This window comes from Mustela nivalis, assembly GCF_964662115.1.
Source record: "Mustela nivalis genome assembly, chromosome: 8".
Lineage (NCBI taxonomy): Eukaryota > Metazoa > Chordata > Mammalia > Carnivora > Mustelidae > Mustela > Mustela nivalis.
This window is the reverse complement of record NC_139027.1, coordinates 142,669,950-142,692,974: the sequence shown is the minus strand read 5'-3', so window position 1 is coordinate 142,692,974 and position 23,025 is coordinate 142,669,950. Positions and strand designations below refer to the sequence as shown.

At 62.0% G+C, this 23,025-nt stretch overlaps 1 long non-coding RNA gene across 3 annotated transcripts; it reads right to left on the bottom strand.

Annotated features, from left to right (window-relative positions):
* Positions 1-10,196: 10,196 nt before the first annotated feature.
* LOC309872411 lies at positions 10,197-21,165 on the bottom strand. Of its 3 annotated transcripts, none has more exons than XR_014315852.1 (6): positions 21,005-21,165; positions 14,442-14,548; positions 13,354-14,095; positions 12,948-13,130; positions 10,931-12,161; positions 10,197-10,599 (listed from the first exon to the last, which is right to left on the bottom strand). It is a non-coding gene; the product is annotated as an uncharacterized lncRNA (long non-coding RNA). The 3 variants fall into 3 exon arrangements; XR_014315853.1 differs by having other exon boundaries at positions 13,354-14,064; XR_014315851.1 differs by having other exon boundaries at positions 13,354-14,548.
* Between the last annotated feature and the right edge of the window lie 1,860 nt (positions 21,166-23,025).

Sequence of the window (23,025 nt, the reverse complement as noted above, 5' to 3'; positions counted from 1 at the left end):
CCGACGTTGCTTCAGCAGGAGGTGACTCCTCTCCAGGTACTACTTTACGGAAGCGAGCAGGAGTCGCTGGTTCTGAACGCAGCCGTCCGTCTGCGCGACTGAGTGTGTCATGCTCTGTGCTGGTCTCCGCAGGAGTCACGGTGCAGACTGACAGAGGGTATAACCGTAGCCATTTGCATATGCAGATATGTCTAATTATTCAACTCGCAATTAAAGGCTTGTGTGTCAGCAAATGAGACGAATTAGATACATTTATCTAGGATAATCAGCTTGTTACAAACAAAATAGATTCCCCTTCGCTTTGTAGGGATGCGGGACGTGGGGAGGGGTGCTTGGAGGTGGCGCCTGGGGGGAGGGGCTGCAGCAGTCCCCGCCCCTCTGGGCTGGCGTGGCAGACCCGCCTGGGGAGGAGCAGAGCCAGGAGGATGGGGCCGTGTCAGAGCAGAGTCTGTGCCCACTGGCCAGAGGCCCTGCAGAGGCGGAGAAGAGGGAGGGCTCCAGGCCAGAGACGGTCCAGGGAGGTAGTCCAGAGACATGCAGGCCCAGAGACCGGATGGAAAGTGCAGCTGTGCTTCTGATGAGGACTAGAGAGTCTGCAGGATCAGCAGGAGCGCCCAGGGTCCCGGGGTCCGGAGCCTCGGGCGGGCTGGCGTCGCAAACCTGGGTCATGACATCCGTCTTGAAACCTGGGTCATGACATCGGTCTTGAAAGGGACCCCTTTCAGGAGATCAGTAAGACCGACCCTCCAACAAGCCTCACCTCTTGGGCAGGGATACCATACAGCAAGCCGGCCCGCCGGCATGGTGATGGGGCTCGAAAGTGAGCACGGCCGGCCCTCCCATGATCACAGCCCCCACACCCCCCACCCCGCACCGCCTGGCTCGTTGGGTGAGGCCACCGTAGGCACGGTCCACACCGTCTGCCTGGGGCAGTGACCTGCTCGCAATGCCCACACCGCTCAGCAGCCTCCCCATCCCACCGCCCCTCTGGGCCACCTGGGACAGCCCAGTGCTGCCGAGTGTGCTCAACTACCTGGAACAGCTGTCTCTGCAGGTGCGATCGAGGTGAGGCTCTCAGGAGGAGGTTGTCCTGGATTCGGGCTCTAGGTCCGGTGGCACCTGTCCTTCCGGGATGAAGGCAGGCAGGCACAGGAAACAGGCGCAGACAGAGACCTGGGTGCGTGTCCGCAAGCCTTGGGTGTTGGCAGCACCAGAAGCGGCAGAGGCACCTGGAACAGATCCCCAGCCGGCGTGGCCGCAGCGACTGCTGACTTCTGGCGTCCAGAGCTGACCGACCGAATCTCTGTTATTGCAAACCGCCCAGTCGAAAGGGCGTTATTGGAGGGGCCGAAGCTTCTCCCATTCTGCTTTGGGGTTGACTTCCGAGGGAGCCCAGCCCAAGACGGCTGTGGAGCTTTTTCAGCCAAATGAATGAATGGATTTCAATACTTCTTTTAGCCTTTGGCCTGAGCAGAAATATCTATAAAATCATGGGTTTGATATACTAGTTTAATATTTCTCAACATACACTCAGAATAAAACCTTTGTTGGTTTTATTGATATTTATTGATATCGAAATTTTCCTGGGCACCTGCAATCTCGTCTGGGCTACATCCCAGCAGAACTGGCACCTCTCTTCTCAGCAGGCAGGGAGGGGGTCCCGGTATCAGAGGACCCACCAGAGAATCCTTTTCAACAGTGGGTTTCTCTAAAGAATCCAAAACACAGCTAATTCTTAAAAACGCATTTTTATACAACTTTGCAGGACTTGACATGCTGTTCAAGCCCAAGGATATGGGGGTCACTGCGACGTGGGTCAAGGGAGGAGGCAGACTAGGGCGCGGCTCCGGCCACACGGGGAAGGACAAGGCTGTCAAGGCCAAGACGGTGCCAGTCCCAGAAGTGACCCTCTGAGCAAATGGGGCAGCTGTAAATGGGGCAGGGCTCCCCCAAACGCCCCCAACCTGGCCTAGAGACAGGTAGGGGTGGGAGGCGTGGCTGGAGAAGCAGAGGGCTTGCACTTCGGGGACCCGGAAAAGCACCCCAAAGCCTGCCATGTCTGGGTGGCGGTCCATGCCTGCTGGGTGGGAGGGCCTTGTGGTGGGGAGCATGGACCGCCGTGCTGGGGTGCTGCCGGCGGCTGGCATTGTTCTGGCTGGGGGGCCCCAGCCCGATCCTCACGGAGAGTGCCCCCCTGCTTCAGGCAGCAGTGACAGTCTGAGATGGGGGTGCAAATTCCCCCGTGGAAAGGCAGCCCCCGGCCCTCCTTGCCAGGGCCTCTGTTCGGGTCTGTCTTCCAACCCGGGGCCACTCTGGGAATGCTGGAACCCACAAGCCCAGGAGAGCTGCCCTGGGAACCCGCATCCAGGGGTGTGGACAGCCGGGGAGCTGGGGCTCCGCACGGGCCTGTCAGGCCACGGCGTCCAGCAGGAGTGGGCCATCGCCACCTGCAAGGACCCGGAGCGTGGAGAGGAAATGCCTTTCCTGCCAGACTCCTCTTCACAGTTATCCATTTGGGGCAATTAAAGCCTTTATTTGGAAGACACAGCACCCAATTTCCTCAGTGGAGCAGCTTTTCAAGCAGCATATTATTTATTATCTTGAGTTGTGAGAGCAAGTTGTCCCTCAGAATCACCCCGCCTGCATCCTGAAGGCTGGCCGGCCTCCCCTCTCTCCTCGGCGGATGAAGGACAGAGCCGGGGCGGGGAGCAGAGTGGTTCGCAGGTGGACGGGCAGACAGGCGGGCCTCAGCACCAGAGCCCGTGCACCGGGTGGGCCCCAAGCCGCCCCATGTCTGCAGAACGCCCGGGCTGGGAGCGCGGCCGAGGCTGTGTCAGACGGGCTGCTGCCTCTGCAGGCCGCAGAGTTGATGGAAATCTAATCAGGCCGTCTGGCCCCAAATGTCCTCATTTCTCCAGTGCTCAAGGGACGCGAGTGTCTCTTCGCTGTCGTGCCTCCCAGTCCCACCTGGCCTGCGCCTTCTGCTCCTTTCGCCGGCTGAGCTGCGGCTGCGTGGTGGATAAGGCCCCTCGGGGACCCTGACTGTTCCCAGAACCTCTACATGCATGTAGCCCCGGTCGCGAAAGTCACTTAAAATATTGCCGACGTGTTCCCGGTGTGGGCATGAGGGCAGACAGAGTCCGGGCTTCCGCATGCAGCCGTGGCTCTTGGGGTCCGGGCACGGGAAGGGAGCCATGCCGGAGGATGCCCTGCTGGGACCTGGGCCCCCATGAGGTGCTGCAGCAGGACCTGGAGGGCGCAGGGGTCTGAGAGAGCGCCCGGCAGTGTCGGCTGGGGGGGTCAAGGTCATTGCAGATTTGCATCACTGGCAAGGGCACTCCTGGCTGGGGCAGAAGCATGGGTACGGGACAGAGGGTCAGTGTCTGCCCTGCCCTGGATGGACTCCCTGGAAGGTGTGAGGACAGGGCAGGCCCCCAGCTCCTGGGCCCGGACCTGTTCCTGCCAGCCCGAGTGCCCGGTGTCCTTGAGGATGCCTCCACTCCAGCTGGCATTTCTGGGCCTGGCACAGAGACCCAGTGGGCGGCTGGGAACATGTGGGTGAGGTTTCTAGCCCCAGTGCCCACGCAGGCCCCACACTCTGGTCACCAGGCTGGGGAATGCCGCTGGGCCAGGAGGGCTGTGCAGAGGACAGCACCGGCCGTCAGCGCACCTCGCAGCCTGGGCAGGTTGGGAGCCTTCCCTCGAAGGTCAGGCCCACCATGTGCAAAGGCCTCCAAAGCCTGGAGGCCTCTGGTCCCCCCAACGGCCACTCAGGTTTCACAAATGCCACGGAAGAGCCTCGGGTCCCCTGTGCATGGGAATCCCTGCGTAGGATGGCCACCGCCGTGACCCCTGCTCCCACCTGTGGGTCTGCTCCCCGGACTCTTGTCTGTCAGGGGCTACAGTCGAGGCACCGGTGCCCATGTGGGTCCCCTGAGTGTAACTGCCAGTGGAAGGCCTGGCCTGCTGGCTTCCTGTCCCTTCAAGCTGATGACGGCCCCCCACCACAGGTAGGCCACATGTGTCATTTTCCTCCAGTTTCTGGGGGCTTCCCTCTTCTGTGGGGAGTACCTCTCAGCCAGGGGTGGTGGAACATATGGGTAAGCACCCTGGGCAGAGAGTTCTGGAAGCTGATCTGTGTGCGTCTCAAGGGGTCCTGGCAAACCCGGACCCCACGGCCCCACTGACCTCAGTGACCGTCACACCCACCTTTTCCTGTTTCTTGCCTCCTCCCCGGTCTGCTCCCAGAGGAGCTGCCACACACGAGCCCTTGCCCAGAGCCCAGCTCAGGTGCCGGTCCCAGCACACTTCTCCGGGGACAAACACGCCCGGGCCGGAGGGGAGGGGCTGCCTCTCCGGAGAGCAGGGGGAAGACAGGACAATTGCAGATGAGGCCTCTGGTCCCACCAACTCCAGGACCCCCACACGAGTCCAGCTGGCAGGGTCTGGGCATCCCCCAGAGCTGAGGCTGGCCCTGTGCCGGCTTCCAGGAGGAGGCCTGTGTGGGGCATCCTGACGAGGGCGTCTCTGCTGCCTGCGGCCTTGGGCTGGCTGGACAGTCCACACCAACAGCACAGCAGCCCGGATCTTCCTTGACGGCCACACTCCGTGTGCGCTCACACGCGGCTGCTGGCAGAGGTCAGCGCTGCCCACATGGTGGGAGGGTTCCTGGAGGCACATGGGGGAGGAGGAGGAAGGGCAGGGAGAGAGCGACTCATTCAGCAGAGGGTGAAGATGAAATGGGGTTAGACAATGAACTTTACAAATGAAATTGGAATCAAATTCTGGAGTCCTGACAAGAACTTCAGTTTAGAGAGACCTCATCCTAAACACTGCTCCTGGAAAGCAGGGTCCGTGCCATCTTGGAGCAGCATCTGCCCGGCTGAGTGGCCTGGTGGCCGACTGTGGTCACAGCTGGGTGGGGGGAGGCTGCCCACATGCAGCCCCGGGGAGCTGGGGCCACCTGCCCACTGCCAGGCCCCTGGGACCCCTCATGTGCCCACACATCTCGAGCACGGTTTCTCCCCGGGACCCCCTCACAATCACCTGAGCTAATATGTTACCCCTAAATAAGTTAATTATATTATTACTTTCTGACACTGCAATCACAGATTTTTATGTTTTGATGCTAAATTTGGTAGAAGTTTAAATTAGGGTAATTAAATAATTAGGTTTAAGATGACAAGCTAGCAAACAGCTTCCCTCTCCCTGACATGCCCAGTCAGCATTGCCTACCTGGAAAATGCCAGAAGGAGAGCCTCTGCCACACCAAAGAGCCTACACCCCAACATGACTTGTCCCAGTGTCCCCAGCCCTGACCTTCTGGCCTTCCCTCTGGGTCGAGCGTCCCTGGAATCACTCACTGGCCTGAGCTCTTGTCTGGGGATGAGCCCTGGCCCTGTCTGCATGCTCAGCAGGAAAAAGCAGGGCTGGACTCTGCCGCTGCGAGGTAGTGGGCTTGCTGGTGTTTACGGTGGACAGGCTTCCCCAGATCTGTCCTTGTGGCAAAGCGAGCGCATCAGCCCCCACAGTGGCTCAGAGCTCAATGCACTGAAAGAGCAGCTCAGGCGTGGGACGCCTTCCCCTCATCCTTCCTCCTCACCCTCTCGTCCCCCCAGAATGCAATGGTTCTGAGCTCCAAGTCACAGAGGTACATGATGATGGTTCTGGAGTCCGGGGCTCTCTGAGGAGGTGCTCGGTTTCTAGGTTAATGTGGCACAAAGAAGCATTTAGGGTCTGAGTGTTCAAGAAAGCAGTCTTTACAGAGCATGTGCACCATCTGTGGCCTCATTTCTCTCCAGGTGAATCCCCTGTCCAGGCCGGATGTCAGCAAGAAAAGGCAGAGCGGCTTTGAGCTTGACGCTCTCCCTTTCATTTCTAGATGTGCGTCCCCATATACGCTCACAGTGGCCCCGCCTTCAGGGGTGGGCGCTGTGCTTGGATGCCTGGGGGGACACTGCAGCTGAGGTTTGCTTTCAGTGGGGGCTGCTTGCTTAACTGTGTGCATCGCTACCTCAGGTGCGTCCTGCCCGCGCAGGCAGGCGGGGAGGCCAGAACCCACAGCTCCCGTATGGGGCGGCGACAGGTGCCTGGTTTTGTAGCCGGCCGCCGTCAGCACCTCGGACAGATCCGTCAGCACCGCGGACAGCGCCGCGAGCCCGCCCGGTGCCCCCTGGGCTCTTTCCAACCCGTGCCCCGGCTGAGGGCTGAGTGCGAGGGCGCTGTATCGGACTCCAGAGGCAGAGCTGACTCTGGATCAGGAGGAGTCGCCCTCATTTCTGGTGCCAGTTGGTCCCTGGGCTCCCACAGCAAGTGGGAGTTCCCCTACCACACAGAGTCAGCACTGGGCGTCCGGCTGGACGAGCTTTGTGAGCAGGGACCGCCCCAGATCCTGGCTGTGGTCTGCCTCTGCCCTCGGGGTGGGGGAGGCTGCCCCATTAGTCACTAGACGCAGTGAAGTGTCCCTTCCTCCCCCCACCCACCACAGTACAGACAGTTCAGGAGGAAGTAACCTGAGGCCCAGGGCTGACGAGCCCCTTGCTGGCAGCACCGCTGACCAACTCCAGAAGACAGCTCCCCAAAGGCAAGCTTCTCCCCATCTTCGAGGACCAGGCCAAGAGCTCACCTGAGCTTTCAGACATCAGGCTCACAAGTCACCAAAAGCGAGGATAACACAGCCCCCGGGTGTGCTGTGTGGGGCCTGGCAGAAGCCCCTGCCTCATTTCTTAGTGACCCCTCAACCTGAGACCACCCTCCTTGCTTCTTTCCTCTCTCCCTCCCCTCTCCTCTCTCCCTCTGTCCCACCAGGAAAATCCACAAAGAAAGAAAGGAGGTGGAACTGGAGAAGTCCAGGAGAAGGAGGAAATCCCTCCCCAGCAAAGCTCAGATGACCAAGAACTCTTAATCCATCCCCAATGGAAGCCACAAGTGCCCCCTTCAACACGAGAGGAACAGGTGAGGGCTGTGGGCAAGTCACATTGGTTGCAGTGATGGGGGTGCCTCCTTCCAGAGGACCTGGGGACTCAGCAGACCTCCCGCTCCGGGACCAGCCTGGGCTCACCTGTCAGCTCAGGAGAGGCTGCTGGGGGCTGGGGTTCAGAGAGCCATGGGAGGAGGAGGAGAGGCACCATGGCTTCCATCCTGACCTTTCCCACTGTGTCTTCATCCTCTTCTGGGTGTCTGGCCCTACCACTGTCCTTTGACCATGGAGGCAGCACAGAGCCCCCACGCAGCTGGGGTGGACTCTGGGATAAGCGCTACTGTTTGTGGTCCCTTTGAAGTCAAGAACACAAAGGCAGAGGTGTGGATGGATGGGGGGAGGCCACCCGCATGACCCCTCCCAGGTCCAGAGGGGACGAATGAGCGAGAGGGACAGCCCTCCAGGAGGAGCGGCCACCCGGCTAGGGCCATCATTGCTGTGGGGTCTGGATAGGACTTTCCGCTTGTCCATGGGATGAGCCACGGGCCGGGACGGGAAACAGCCCCAGCTCCACAGCCCTGCATCCCGCTGCTTCTCCCCCGACGCAGGACAGGCGGACGCCTCCGCGGGGGTGGGTCCCTGCGTCTCGGCCTTGTTTCTTTGCTCTCATCTCTAACCGTGAGGCTCTACTCTCAAACTAAAAGAGGCTCAAAATCATGCTGGACAGACTCGCATGAAATCCAGTACTTTTACCCCAAACCTTACCCCCACATCCCTTGTTTTCAGATTTCCCTCTGGGGGTGTGTTTATGCTCTCCTGTGTTGACCCGAGTTTGCAGCGTCCACACACCGGCCTGTCATAGAGGGCGCGTGGCGGACTTTGGGGTCTGAATGGAGGTCATCTACACCCCAGGCCCGCGCAAGGGACCACCCATGCCCAGAGCGCCCCAGCCGCGGGACAAACGTCACCTGGCCAGCCTCCTCTTCCCCCCCCCCGCCGGGGCAATGGGGGTTGGGAGGAAAGCATTCCACCTTCCTTCCTGCCGGTGACCAAATTCAAAAGTATAATTTAAAAACTGCATTTGCACTTTCCACCCCACTGCCTGCAGTGATTGTGCCGTGATTATTAAACCCATCATAAATAATAATGTGACATTTTCTGATGGGGTATCTGATTAAGTAGCTGATCCGTGCAGCCTGAGACTGGACAGCCAAGATTGCTGAAGACAGGACAATTCCACGGGGCCCCAGCCCCCTGGCAGCCCCCAGGGACCAGGAGTCAAGGCCCTCAATTAAGTCTACACAGATGGGGGCACCTGGGTGGCTCAGTCGTTAAGCGTCTGCCTTCGGCTCAGGTCATGATCTCAGGTCCTGGGATCCAGCCCTGCGTCGGGCTGCCTGGCTCAGCGGGGAACCTCTCTCCCACTCCCTCTCCCACTCCCTCTGCTTGTGTCCCCTCTCTTGCTGTGTCTCTCTCTGTCAAATAAATATTTTAAAAATAACAATAATAATAAAAAATAATAAAACAAATCTATGCAGATGCAGCGTCTCCTGTCCCAGGGTGGGAGCGAGGAGTGTCCTGGGCTGTGTCGTTTCCGGGAGCCTGAAGCCTCTCCATACAGGGCCGTGACCCCACCTGCCTGAGTCCGAGAGCTTGGTGCGGGCTGTCTGTCGCCTGAGGTCTGAGCCTGCTGCTCCGTTTCCCAGCCCAAGGCCACTGTCCAGCCACAACCTGACCCCCAGCGCCCGCCTCCATGGATGCTAGCCAGACCACAGCCTCCCCGCCCACAGCCCCGGCCCACCCAGCAGTGGGTTCCTCAGTGGGGCGTCGCTTCCTTGGAGAAGAGGGAGCAGGCACACCTGAGCAGAATTCCTCATGCTCATCAGGAGGGACTGGCCCTCAAGACACCCAAGAACACTCCAGAGTCCACGTGGCCCGACGGCACTCTCCCTACCCCGCCCTGCCGGCTTGGCAGGGAGGTGGTGAGGCTGCGTCAAGTGCAATGGTGGCTGCTCCTGTCCCCAGAGAGCCCCTTGCCACAGACCCCTGACATTTTAGGCACAGGTCGACGCCAGCCCTCCTGGACACCAGGACGACGGCAGGGCCAGAGGAAAGGGCTTGGGGAGGGGCTGGAGGCAAAGCCCCGGCTACAGGAGCTTGTGCGGGGCTGTCCTGTGCAGGGGGGCCGGACGCAGGAGGAAGCACGCCCCCAGAGCGGCTCAGGGCAAAGCTGCTCCTTCCTCCGGCAGTCTTCCCTCTCCGCGGGTCAGGTGTCCTTACGTGCTATTTAACGCAGTTCTGAGTAAAGCAAAGTTAAAATTCCAAGGGATTAGCGTGAATTTTACTATTTATCCTCGTGTTATACAATCCCAGCTCTGAAAGTAAATTTAAAACCTTAGCTTCCAGGCGGAGCAATGACATCACACGGGCGCCCTTCCTGGCACCGACGCGCCCGTGGCTGTGTCCTCCTGCGGGAACACCACACCGGTCCCCTGCTTTTCTCACTTTCTGACTTGTGGACAGTCTCCCCACCAGAGTCCCCCTCCACGGGCAGCACAGGAGGAGTCAGGAAAGGAGCCGGGGTCTCCTGCCCCTCACCGGGTTCAGCTGATGCCCCTGCGGCTCGTGGGGCTGACACAGGAAGCAGCAGGGACACGAGCCAGGGGACAGTTGGTACCGCTCCGTGACCTTGTCTCTGCGTCGACTGCAAGTTCTGGTTCAAAGGGACATGTGACTCCTGCCACTCTCCCTGACTGGCCACACTCAGTCTGGTCTCCCTGGACCCCCAAATCCCGTGTCCGGGGCCTCCTAAACGCTCTCTGTGAGTGCAGAAAACAACGCAGAAGAGAGAGAGCACATGTGGCTTTTCCTCCGCTCACACCTGCTCCATCGGCCCCTCTGAGTATCACATGTGAAGCACAAGTTCAAACATAAAATGATTAAGAATTTCAAGGGGGCTACAGCACAGCGTTAAACCAAGCGGCCCCTCTGAGGGTGGCTCCTGAGCCTGCCGAGCTTACAGCTCGTGAGACTGGCCTGGTCCCCCCAAAGGCCAGATGTCACCTCACACTGGGGGAGGAGTCAGGACCTAGAGACTGGACACGCTCACACCCAGAGGCCAGCAGCGCAGGAAGGGGAGGCCCCAGGACGTGAGGAACCACTACACACACTCGCACACATGCACACACGCACACATGCACACACGCACACACATGTGCACACGGACATGCACACACAGGTGCACACAGGTCTATGTACATGCACACAGGTGCACACACACACACACACGCTCATGGGTGCAGGGACATGCACACGGGTGCACACGTGTACATACGTGCACACACCTGCCCCAGGAGATGGTGCACACAGGCACGCACACGCACATAAATGAGCGCACGGGTGCACACACACGTGCACACGGGGGCAGGTACACATACTGACACACACGTGCGGCTTCCGAGTCCCGTCACAGAGCTCCTTGCTGTGGGTCAGCGTCTGCCTCGCCTGGATCAACTTACAAATTTCCAATGTCCCCAAGAAGACACTGGGGTCCCCAAACTCCTGCCAGGCCCGCCGAGTCCTCTCCCGGCCCATCTCCTCCCAAGTCCGTATCCCGAAAGGATGACTCGGGGCTTTCCCACGAGGGTAGAGGGAAAGAGGCTGATCAAAAGAGCCCCACCCTGTGGACAAATGAACGCTCCAGAGCCGCATCGACTGGCGTCTTCGATGGTAATGGGGTTTCGCTTCTTCACCCCCAAAGGCAGCCCTGGCTCCTTTCCCTGGATGAAGATGGTGCCACACACCACAGGCGCCTCCCCAGCTCACAGCGTGAGCCCTGAAGCCCCCACCACGACCACACTGGGTCCCTCCTGCACACCCGCGTGTCCCCCGCCCGCTCCTTGCAGATGGCCCCAGGAGCCACCCGAGGGGCTGGGAGGAGCCGCCATGTCCTGCCTGCTGCCCTCAGCCTCCCCGGATGTCACAGGGCCAGCCCTTCCTTACACAGCTCACCTGCCGCAGGAGACGGCAGGACGGCCCCCTTCATAAAGGCAGAGGATCCCACACACTCTTCCCGGCACAGGGCGCGCTGGCTCCTGGTCCAAGAAGGAGTCGGCCCGATCTTGGGGGGACAGGGAGCAGAGTGGTGGACACCAGATGGTCTTAGTGAGTGGACAGAGCGCAGTAGCCATGCCTGCACCTTCCAGACGTGCTCAGACAGGATCACGGGAGTCCGTCAGCAAGCAGTTATGCGACTGAGCTCAGCCGCGCTGAGGAGAATCCACACGACACATGGGAGCGGGCCAGTGGGCCCCGAACCTGAGGTCCCGCATTACAGGAGGTCACACAGCTCCAGGGCAGCCGGGCCTGCAGGAAATGCTGTCCGGAGGCCGCACCCCTGGCTGGGGCTTCCCCGGCCCCAGGACCTGCGAGCAGGTCAGGGATGACAGCCTGGACCCCCCACTCTGGGCCAGGGCCCCTCCATCCGCCACGCAGCCCCCAAACCTCCAGGAGGCCCCTGGCATGTGCCTGGCTTTCCATACGATTCTGCACCAGCCCAGCCTGTGGTCTCGCCTAAAAGGATGAGGAAAACCAGACGCGCGAAGGCAGGCCGCACTCTCTTTGGGGGGAGGCCCACACCTAACGGAGGACGGAGCTATTTATTTTCTTCCCTCACTGGCCCAGACCATGAAATATTTATCTCTCCTCATGGAGTGTCTGTGCTCAAACCGCCTCAGACCAGCTCCCTGTGGGACCAAAGAGAGAATTGTTAGTCGATAACCTCAAACAAGGGAACGGAGACACAAGCCTCGGCCCCCACAGAGCTGGGCAAGGGGGAGCGTCTGTGGGAGACTCGCCGGCCCGTGCAACCCCGCATCCCCAGCCCCGGCCGGCCCTGCTCCCACGCCTGAGGCTCAGGGTCATTGCCCTTGGGGTGCTGTGTGCGGTGGAGGTGGGAACGGCGGCGGGGGTGGGGGGCTAACCTCGTCCTGCAGACCGCGGTCCAGCCAGCTGTAGCCACTGGGGTGCGCAGGGGGCCGGGGAGCAGAGCGGGCAGGCTCATGCGGGGCTGGGGTCTGCACAACCAGAGGCCTGGGGGGTTGGAAGCATGTGGAGCCCTCACCGGAAATGAGTGAGATCACCCCGAGTAGAGACGAACTGTCTCTGCGTGGGGCTCGGCCATGCCTCCCCCTGTGCTTGTAAGCGGGGTAGCTGCTTCCCCTGACCCCGCTTCTCCAGCACCCTGAGAATCAAGCAGAAAGAGGGGCGCCTGGGTGGCTCAGGGGGTTTTGTGCTCAGCTCCTGGGTTCGGCTCCGGTCTGATCTCAGGGTCCCCACGTCAAGCTCTGTGTTCAACGGGGAGCTTCTTGGAGAGTCTCTCTCCCCTCCCCCACCGCACCTCCCCTCCCCCACGCTCATGCACACGCACTCCCTCTCTCTAAAAGAAATAAATGAAATCTTTTAAAGCAATGCAGGAGCATCCCACTCCCTGAAACGGCCCCTTCCTTGGAGCCGCACACGGCAGGTTAGGGACGCACGTGTTCTCTGGACTGGGGGTGGAGGCTCTTGCCATCTCTCCTGCCTGCCGCCTTTCACGCCGCCGAAGGTCTCACGTCACACCTCTGTCAGGGAGGGGGCCTGGCCCCGGCCGCCCCCGCCCTCACTCCCACGACCCTGGATGAGGCTGGAAGGAGCCAGCTCGGGCCCGGCCAGCCCTGCCAGGCCCCTGCGTCCGCAGGCGTCCCCACCCCCACAGCTGGCACGTGTCTGAGACCCTGGGACGGAGGAGCTCCACCCAGACACCCCATGCTCCGGACGAGGGCCCTGCGAGTTTTCCAGAGTGCTGGGAGGCGGGAAGACTGCCAGACGTCTCCCCACATAGGACTTCATCACAAGGAGCGGGGAAGGGCAGGACAGGGGGCTACTGCCGAGAAGCTTCCTGCTTTAATTTCATGCCACATTAGGGCCTTCTGGCGGGCAGGGCCCCCGGAGAGTGGGTGTGCGCGCCGCTCCCCCAGGAGGCCCGCACCCTATTCAGCAGCGTTGGATCAGCTCCCTCGCTCCCCGCGGCCAGGGCTGCAACCGGAGGCGGCCCTCCTGCTCTTTGTCCGTCTCTCTCCAGGGGGAAGGGGGTGAGCCCCCGCACACAGCCGTCCATTCTGAGATCAGGAAAAGCAGAGGAACGTGGCTTTGCCCCCACAGAGATGACCCTCTGCCGTAAAGGGGAAACACAGAAGAGGCGAGTCCGCCGGCTTCGCAGGCAGCTGCCCGAGAAATCCGCGTATTACTGAGCTGCTGCCCGAGAAATCCGCGTATTACTGAGCTGCTGTCCCAGAGAGGCGGGGCCGGCCCGGGATTCACGGTCTTGGCCTGCCTAACTTCAGTTGTCTGATTTGGGGTGAAAATGTGGAGTCGGGCCGTGGGGTTCCACTTACACGAAAGGCCCAAAGAGGCCGAGCCAGGACAAGAGGCGGATCCGTGGGGGCCCGGGGCGGCTGTCCTTTGGCGGTGAGGGCATGTCCAGAACCGGACCGGGGGGGTAGCGCCGCCCGTAAATGCACCGGATGTGGACACACCGCACACTTCCGAACGGTCGACGCACAATTCATGAGCTGCTTCCGGAACACGGCCCACGAGAGGAGCCACGCAGGCAGGAGGAGGGTGAAGACACCCCAGACTCCCCGACGGGAGTCCTCACTCCGTCCTCCGAGCTCCGCCTGGCACGAGGCCGCGGGGTCACCCTGCACGTGCGCTGAGGAGGGTCCGACAGGGCCCCTCTGGGACAAGCTCCTCCACGCCCCTTTGGGACCAGGCCCGTGGGTCCTTCCTTATAGTCCAGCAAGAAGCCCCCCACCGGGTCTCCTGGGCAGGGGGCTGGACAGTCACTCCCCGCCGCGTCACCTCGTGCTCGGAAGGCTGAATGGCTTACAGCTCCGCGGTCACTGTCAAGGACTGAGTCATCATGTTTGAACAAAGGGCCCCGGAATTTTATTTTGTACTGGGCCCGGCAAACTCTGAGCTGGTGCTGCCTCTGTGGGGGCAAAGGCCGCCCTCTCTCCCGGCTTTCTGGGGGGCCTGGAGGTGGAACACAGTGGGCTCCTGGCCCTGCCAGCTTCCAACAAGACTCAGCTGCCAGGATGGCCAGTCTGGGGAGTGGACAGGTCAAGTCCAGCTACTCTGCAGGAGAGGACCCCAAATTTCCTGGCCCCTGCCCGCCAGGCCCCGCCCCCTTCTGCCTTCAGCCATCAGAGCCCCAAAACACCCTGCAAGGGGCCAGCACAGGCAGAGCAAGGGGAAGGACCGAGCTCTCGGGGATTACGAGTTGTGAGCGATGGGGACAGCTCGGGGACAGCGCCCGCGGGGGACGAGTGGGGGGCGAAGGGACTGCACGGGCAGCGGGAATGCAGATCAGAAGCTCCGCGGCGCGTGGGGGTAGCAGGGTACCTGGCAATGAGGGGACCCGTCTCCACCCCATCGCGGGGCAGGCACCCCTCATACACGGGATTGTGTCCCCAAAACTCACCTGTTGAAGTCCTTGAGCCCAGGCCCTCAGAATGCGAGCTCGTTGGGAATGCAGGTCCTTGCAGAGGGACTTGGGCCAGTGGGTCTCACTGCCCCAGTGTGGCCGTCCTGGCAGGAAGGGGACGTGGGATACATGGCGCCCGGGGAGGAGGCCAGGTGACGATGCAGGCCCGGAACGGAGGGAGCTTCCTGGAGGTGAGGCAGAGACAGCCCGGCACCTCCCCCCCCGGCCCTGCATCCGGTGTCAGCAGCCCCAGCAAGAGCCAGATGCAGTGACCGCAGCGCCACAGCCTGCCTGAGGACAGGGTGCAGGGCGGCCATCCGTCTCCCTGGAGGCCGGCTCCTCTGCACACACCTCTCAGCCAGCGGGTCTCCGCCCCCGCCCCGCTGGGAAGCAATGCCAGGGCTGGGCTCTCCCTGCTCGCAGGACCCTCTCAGCCCTGCCCAGCACTCCTGAGGCCCTGGGTTCCCTCTGGAACATTCCTTCCAGAGTCACAGGGCAGTGTTGTGAGTGCACTGTGACAGAGGCAGAGAAGTTTTCTCTTGTGCTCCAGAGGGAGGCCAGAGTCCCAGCAAGGAGTGCTTGCTCAGGCTGGAGGGGCAGGAGGGGGAAGTCAGAGGGGGTGGGGGGACTGGGGAGGGCTTTGCTAAGAGCCCGGGGAGTCTGCTCTCTGCACACCTCCGCTCTGCCGGCAGGTGTCCGGTCCTGCTCTGAGGGGCTGAGATCGCGGGGCGCGGGCAGGGCTGCCAGCATCAGGGTGAGGCCGCTTCTCCAGGCCCCAAGAGGGTGAGGACGTGAGGTTTGGTAGCAAACACGGGGTCTGGGGGCACCTAAGAAACTCACGCTCTCCCCAACATGGACTGCTTTCGTGGCCAAAATATTTCAGTTGGTTACTCCGTTTTTATTCATCTAAAAACACAAAAATCTCTCCAAGGCCACTTGGTGATGTGCTGATCCTCAGTGGGAAAGAGAACTTGGGGGTGCATGAGGCGCACGCCTAATACCACCCCTTACGCGGCCCATCCCCTCCACTCCACAGCCCAACCTGAGAACCACGGGGTCCCCCTCTCCCAGCACGGAAACTGCTGCACAACGAGGGAACTCGGAAAGGAAACCAGGCCCAGCTGGGGACATTCCCGGTGACGTCCACAGACGGCAGGGAGCTCACGTGCCCTCCAGGCAACACCCCTCTTTTGTCTGCTCCAGGGGTCCCTGCCCAGGTGACAGGGACATGGCCACCACAGAAGTCACGGCCACTCCAGGCAGGAGTCCCTCCCCCGGGGGCAGTCGGCGCACGAGAGCCAGGCCACGCACACGCCGCGAGGGCCATGGGCACAGGGGGCCTGCCAGCTGTGGCAGCTCAGTGACACTGTGGCCAGCGCTGGCCAGTGACCCAGCGACAGGGTGCCTGAGAGCCACGGCCCAGGGGTCAGCACCCAGCCACGGCCCAGGGGTCAGCACCCACACGGCAAGGCACGGCTCAGGGACGTGCGCGTGTATGTGTGCGTGGCCTGGCAGCGTTCCCAGCCCACTGGCATCTCCGTGCTGAGCCACCTGATTTTCACGCCGTTCTGGAGTCTCACCTTGCCCGGAAATCGTGACAGACACGGATCCATCCACACACCCTTTTCCAAAGTCGCCCACTTGGCCTGACCTGGAAAACTCCCGTGGAGGCGGCTGTAACCGTCCATGCCCACCAGGTGGCGCCACCACAGGGAGCCGCTCCCACTGCCCCGAGGCCCCCCAGGGGCTGCACCAGGCTGGTCCAGTCACTGGCCTCGACTGCTGCTGGGCTCCCTGGACAGGGACAGTCGCTGCTGCTCTCAGCGGGAAGCTTCGCACCCAGCACAGCCCGCACCCGCGGAGCAAGCAGGACGTGTGTTGACAGCAAAAACGCTTGTCTGGTTGGCACTGTCCCTTTCCCTAGGATGGACCCAGGGAAGGGGGAGGGACGAGGAGCACGGGGAAGGGAGGCTGGTGGTCCCCAGTATCACTGTGGGCCAGTCCCCGCAAGACAGCAGCCCTCTGCTCAAATAGGGTGCCGCCCATTGCCACCTCCTCCAGGAAGCCTTCCTGGGACTAGCCCAGCAAAGTGATGCTCCAATCTCCCCCAGCCCAGCCCTGGGCCAGGACCTGCCACCTTCTAGACTGGGTGGAGGGGCCTTCATGGAGAGGAGGGGGAACCACAGATGGAGATCAACCTAGGTTGGGGAGTTCTAGGGACCAGCCCTCACGGGGGGCCTCAGCACAGGCCCAGGAGCTGCAGCTCACTGGACTGGCAGCTGGGCCTCGTGTGCGGGAGGTGAGTGTCCAGCTATCAAGTTGGGGTGGGGGGTCAGCCAACCGAACCACAAGGACCAAGAGTCGGGAATGACACTCAGGACAGAATTACCAGACCAAGAGAAGCAGGTGCTGGAAGGGAACGGAGCGTCTGCTTCCGCTGGGGGAGCGAAGCCGGGGAGATGTCCGAAGCTCCTGCCGCTCCCGGGCTTGCCTGCCCGACAGCAAAGTCAGCACGGAGCACGGCAAAGCTGAAAGGTGGAGGTGGGGGCGCAGTGAGCCCTCAGGCTATCGTCTGGACATCTAGATCCCGCAGTGCCTGAAGCCATCCTGGGCTCACGTAACTGCAAACTCAGAGGTCCCTTTTCTTCTTAAAGCAGTTTGAATTAGTCAGGTTTCCTCCAGTTGCAAGGGGCCAGGTCCCAGCTCCCAGGAAGGTCCAAGCTCAAAGAGAAGCCAGACAGGTGTGCACTGTCAGACAGGTGGTCCCGGGCAGCTGGGACCACCACGGAGACACCGCCCTGCCCGCCGACCTCTGGGCCCCCGGCCCCCAGCCTGCTCGCTCTCTGCTGCTGAGACTCCCTCCCCCACCAATCAGTCTCACCGGATAAACAGCAAACATCCCCCTGAGGAACATGTGGGCCGGGCCATGCGGCCTGCACACCCCCGCACCAGGGACGCTTCCTGTCCTGACCCCCGAGACGCCCGCCAGCACTTGCTCTAACTTCTCCTTCATTTGCTTTTGAACTGTTACATGAGCATTGTGCAGGGGCCTGGACAATCTCTTCTTTTAATTTTCTGTGTATTAATATTTAATCTCAACCAAGTGCAGAATCAGCCGGGCAATGTCGTGGATGCCACAGGAGTGAGAATCAGTAACGGGCAGTGTGCGCTGCTCTCGCTGCGACTGGAGGGTCCCTGCCTGCTCCGGGCGATCACGCCTCTTGGACACACAGGCCCCCCGGGATGCCATGGCCAGGAAGGGACAAGGTCAGAGGCAGCGCCGTGGGCCGTCCGTGACGTGCGCAGGGGAGCTGAGGTGAGAGTGGCTGTTCCAAGGTCCTCAGAGCGTCCAGGCGGCCCCCATGGCCAGGTCCCCGTGCCCCCACAGATGTCGTGTCCAAAGGGGGTCCCTCCCCTCTGGATGTTCTGACAGGAAGCTACGGCCAGTGCTTCTGGACGGAGACTTTGGACACAGGAATGGGGGGGGGGGCGGGTGGATAGAACCAGGGGACATCGGGTCCCCCAGGCAAGAATGCAGCCCCAATAGCCTAGGACTCTGGATGCCGGGCCCCAGGTCCCCAGCCTGGGGCTGCACGTTCTCCTGTCTGCACCCGGACGGATGGCAGCCCCAGCCCAGCTGTGCCCCGAGGGCCACATGCCGCTGGGCGCACTGAGCCGGGAGAGGAAGGGAATGAGCTCGCCTGGTGCCTGGCCAAGAGCGCAGGGTCCGCGGAACTCCTGCCTCCCTTGCTTTTTAAATATCCCCGACTCCAAAGCCTCCGGCTCCCAGGTCGTGGGCCTGTGCAAGGAGACCCCGCAAAGGTCCAGCCAGGCTCTGGCCGGCGCGGGGGCGGGGGAGGGCGGCAGGGAGACCTGCTCTTCCACCGTGGATGAGCAGCCCCGGAGCCGCTCTCTCGCACCAGACCTCGGGCCCAGCAGGACTGTGGTCTTCAAGGGAGAGAAGTCAGTCTCGGGGCCCTTGGCTCCCAGCTCAGCGGCTGGGGACAGTCCACACTGAGCTCAGGAAGGGTCACGGGCCCGCAGGCCTCTCTGAGCAGAGGAGACAGAAGCCGGGATCCGGGAGGAGGAGGCAGTGGGAAGCCCCAGGGCCAAGGACCCGAGAGCTGTCCGGAGGGAGCCCCAGAGAGCGGCAGAGGGGCCCCGAGCTCAGCTCGGGACAGATGTGGGTCTGCTCACGCAGCATGAAGCTGCCCCAGACTGGGATGGTGGTGGGGCCCACCTGGCGCGGGGCCTTCTGCATCCCTAGGGAGGGGCATCGGGCGTGACCCCAGAGGGACTCTTTGGGGGTAGCTGAGCCCCGCAGAGTGCTCCAGGGCGCTCGGGCAACACAAAAGGAAGCCTGGAGAGGGGGACCTCGGCCCACTGATGGAGCCGCACAGCAGGCTCCTCACACGCCGTCCAGCGCCCACAGGCCGGCGTCCGAGGGACACCCGACCCCAGCAGGAGAAACAGGAGCCAGCCAGGGGCACTGGGCGGGTGGCTGGGACCCAGGGGGACCCTCCCCGCGTCAGAAGGTTGGGAACAGGAGGAACGAGGCCTGAAGACCCAAAGGGTCTTTTCCTTCCAGACCTGAGAACCGCAGCCCCCGAAGAGAGAGGCATAAGGGACAATGAGGGCCACGCGGCAGCGGGAGGGGGGGTGCCGGGGCGGGGCGGGGGGTGAGTCTGCAGACGCGGCCGCCGGGCTGTGCGGGGCCATGCTCTGAAGAGAAACGCTGTGACACGAGGGCCGGCACGAAGGTGGCCGAGGGACAGAAAAATCGGGTCCTAAGAAATAACGATCGTTTTCCAAATCTGTCGAAAATCCGGAGAAGGAAGACCACACCGCGCCCCAGCAGAATAAACACAAAGAAACCGCGGCCCGGTTGAGTCCGACGGAGAACCGGGGGGAAGGCCTCCCGCAGCCCAGGACACAGACGAGCCCCCGCCGCGGGGCCGGTCGGAGCCCAGCGGCCTCTCCGAGCGCTCCAGGCCAAACACAGCAAGGCGGCGTGTTGAAAGCGTCCAGAGGGAAAGATCTGCCCGGCTAAAACCCCACACCGCACGGAAATACCTTCACAGATAGAACTTTGTTAAACAAACAAGAAAAAGTCAATTTATCACCAGCAAGCTCTCGGGGAAAGAAGAAATCAAAGTCCTTCAGGCACCAGGGAACCGACAGCAGACGGGTCCCCACCGGAGGACACGGAAGACACGCGGGTCACGTTAAAACTCTGCTCATTTTCAGAAGAAAATCGAGGGTTTCAAGCCGACTCGTTAATGAGGCACCGTGGACCCTCCGTTCGCGCACACACCCCGCGGGCCGGGCAGCAGCGACACGCCGGCGGGGTGCGAGCACAGGGTCGCGGGTGTGCAAAGCGTGCGCCGAGGTGGAGGACACGCCTGCACGCGGACAGAGCCGCCGCCTGAATGCGAAGCTCGCAGCCACGGCCGACGGGCCACGGGTGAAGGTAGAAGTGGGGTCGTCGTAACACGCAATCCAAAGGGATTCGGGGAAAGAAGGAACCGGGGGACAGGGGCCAGCGGAGGCGCGGCCGTGGGGTGGGGGTGGGGGGGTCCCGGCGGCCGCGGGGACGGCTCCGAGGATGGCGGCAGCTCTTCTCGGGCCCATCCCTGTTTGATCCGGGAGCAGAGCCCGCTCTTCGAGGATGGCAAAGGCGCACGTGCCCCGACCCCACAGGGCAGGGCCAGACGGGCGTCCCTCGCCGCCGGCCAACGCCCGAGGAGCCGCCCGCAGGCGTCCACACAGAGCAGCGGGTGTCAGAGAGCTCTCGGCCTGGGGGTGGCCCGTCGTCCCGCGCGGCTCTGGCGGCAGAGATCCGAATGGCCCCTGAGCCAGCCTTGTGTCCTGCTGTCTGCGGTGGGCACTGCGATGCCAGGATGGGGCCCACCTGCTGTACCGACCCAGCGTGGGGTCTCTGCATCCACACAGCCTGCCACGGAGGCAGGGCTCGGACTGGGGTCCCCACAGGTGTGGGTAGGGCTGAGGGGCCAAGGAGAGGGGCCCCCACGTAAGAGGCTGACCTGCCACCCTCTCTCCAGGCCATCCTCAGCCTCACTACCCCATTTTGCAGACGGGAAAGGGTGAGGCCTTCCTGGAGGGTTGGGCAGGGCCCTGGGCCCATCCCAGTGAGGTGACCCACCAAAGTGCATGGAGGCGCGCGGCGCACACTGGCGCCTCCCCACACTCACACGCGGGAGCCCGGTGCCGTGGCTGGCCCTGGTTTGCCGTCTTACAGGTGAGGCAGAGCTGGGGGTCCAGCGTGGGCTGCCCTGGCCTGGCCCCAAGTTCCTGGGCCCTCACCGCTGTCCTCTGAGGCCCACTCCTTCTACGTCTGGGCCCATCCTCAGTTTCCTGGGCCTAGATCCCCCCTGCGGCCAGACCCCGCCGCCCACGGGCACTAGCCTGGGCACCCCCGGGCACAGCAGAGACGCCCCTGCCCCCTCCCCACAGCCCTGCCCCCTCGGTGCTCCCCCTTCCCAGGCCCAGAACTGCGGTCGGCGTGCAGTCCTCCCCAACACACACACACTGGGCCTCACCTGGACACAGAGCCGTAGGGGGCAGGTGGGGGGACCGAGGGGCTGCAGGCGGGGCCCTCCGGGCTGCGTCCCAGTCACTCCAGAGTCCAGGGCCTGAGATGTCCCCAAGAGCAGCCAAGGACGTACTCAGACCCCATGCTTCCGCCTCCCCAGTCCCCTGGAGCTGCTGGACACACAAACCCAGGGGCCTGCTGCCCCCCGGAGGCCAGAAGGAGAACAACCCCTAATGGGTCACCCCACCCTCAGCCCCGCCAGCTGCAGGGGCGGGCCGTGGGGAGGGACTGGGAGGGAGTGGCCGTCCTGCCCTCCCTGGGGGGGGGGGGGCTGGACTCCCAGGCTATACTCGGATCAGCACCGCAAGGTGCTGCGGCAGAGCCCGCCCACCCACACAGAGCCCCCACTCACACCAACCCCTGTAGTGTCTGGCAGGGCTCCGGGCACGGTGACCTCAGGTGCCCTCAGCAAGTCCGGGGCAGTGACTGCCTTGTCTCCAAGTGGCTGCAGAGAACATGGACAAGGGGGCAGGTGGCGACCCACAACCAGCACAGCTCAGCTGGTTAATGCACCAGGACCAAGCAGGGGACAGAGAGGAGAGAAGTTTGAGCAGGGGGGAGGGGGAGGGGGGAGCAGGATGCGGGGGAGGGGGAACCGCATCATCGGGGGAGGGGGAACCGCATGGGACTTGCAGGGAAAGCTCTGCCTTACAGGTAGGTGTCCAGGGCGGAGGCCACCTGGGCAAGGGTGAGAGTGGGCCGGGTGGGGTGAGGCTGCTGTTCTCCCCAGCTCAGAGAGGTAACCAGGGGCCATTGCAAAGGGCAGGCGGACCACGGTTTTTTCCTGAGTGAGGGACCATGGCAGGGACGCACCTGACGCTTCACCAGGATCCCCCCATCTTTCGGGGGGAGCGCATGCGGGGACCCCACACAGCAGCAGGAGACGGGCTGGGGGGCTGTGTCGGGCACCTACTGCTGTGTGACAGGCCGCAGGGGTAGCTGGCCCCCCACAGGTGAACCGGGGCATACCCCTCCCCAAAGAAAAGGCAGACATGGGGGCAAATCTTAGGACACCACTTCCTAGCACTCTCTGGTGGAGAAAGGACGGTGTCAGGGAGCCTGAGTGACACACTGTCCCACGTCGGCAGCACAGACACCTCTGGGAAGGGAAGCCTGGGGCCCACCGGCCTCTGCTCTCGTTCCCAGCCTCTCCAGACTCTGCCTCCAGGACCCCCACACAAGCTCTGCCATCAGGGTGCCCGGGGGCGCGTTGTCTTCCTGCCAACTCCAGGCAGCATGAGGCGATCAAGCCAGGACCTGGATAACTGAACCCACCACCCTCCTTGGGTCCCAGAGCGACAGAGTGCCGGCAGTATGGGGAACGCAGCCGAGTTCCACTTCCTCCGGAATCTGAGGCCCCGTCTCTGTCCACTTTTCATTGGATTATGTTTTTTGCTAATAAGTTATATGAGCTCTTTATATAATTAGGCTATTACCCCCTTATCGCACATTTGCAAATACTTTTTCCCATTCTGCAGCCTTTTCATTTTGTTGATGGTTTCCTCTGCTGTGTGGAAGCTTTTTAGTTCGGTGGAGGCCCAGGAGTTTATTTTTGCCTTTGTTTTTGGTGTCAAATCCAAAAAAATCATCACCAAGACCAATGTCAGGGAGTTTGCTATCTGTGTTTTTTTCTAGGAGTTTTGTGTTTTCAGGTCTTTTAACCCATTTTGAGTTGACTCTTGTAGATGGCATAAGATCGGGGAGCAGTTTCCTTCTCCCGCATGAGGTTGTCCAGATTTCTCAACAACAACTCCAGAGACTGTCCTCTCCGCATTGGATATTCTTGGCTCCTTCGTCATAAGCTCATTGGTCATATGTGTGTGGGTTTACTTCTGGGATGTCTGTTCTGTTCCTCTGGCCCATGTGTCTGTTTTTATGCCAGGACCACGCTGTTTTGATTACTACGGCGTTGTTGCATAGTTTGAAAGAAGGAAGCATGATGCCTTCAGCTTTGTTCTTCTGTCTCAG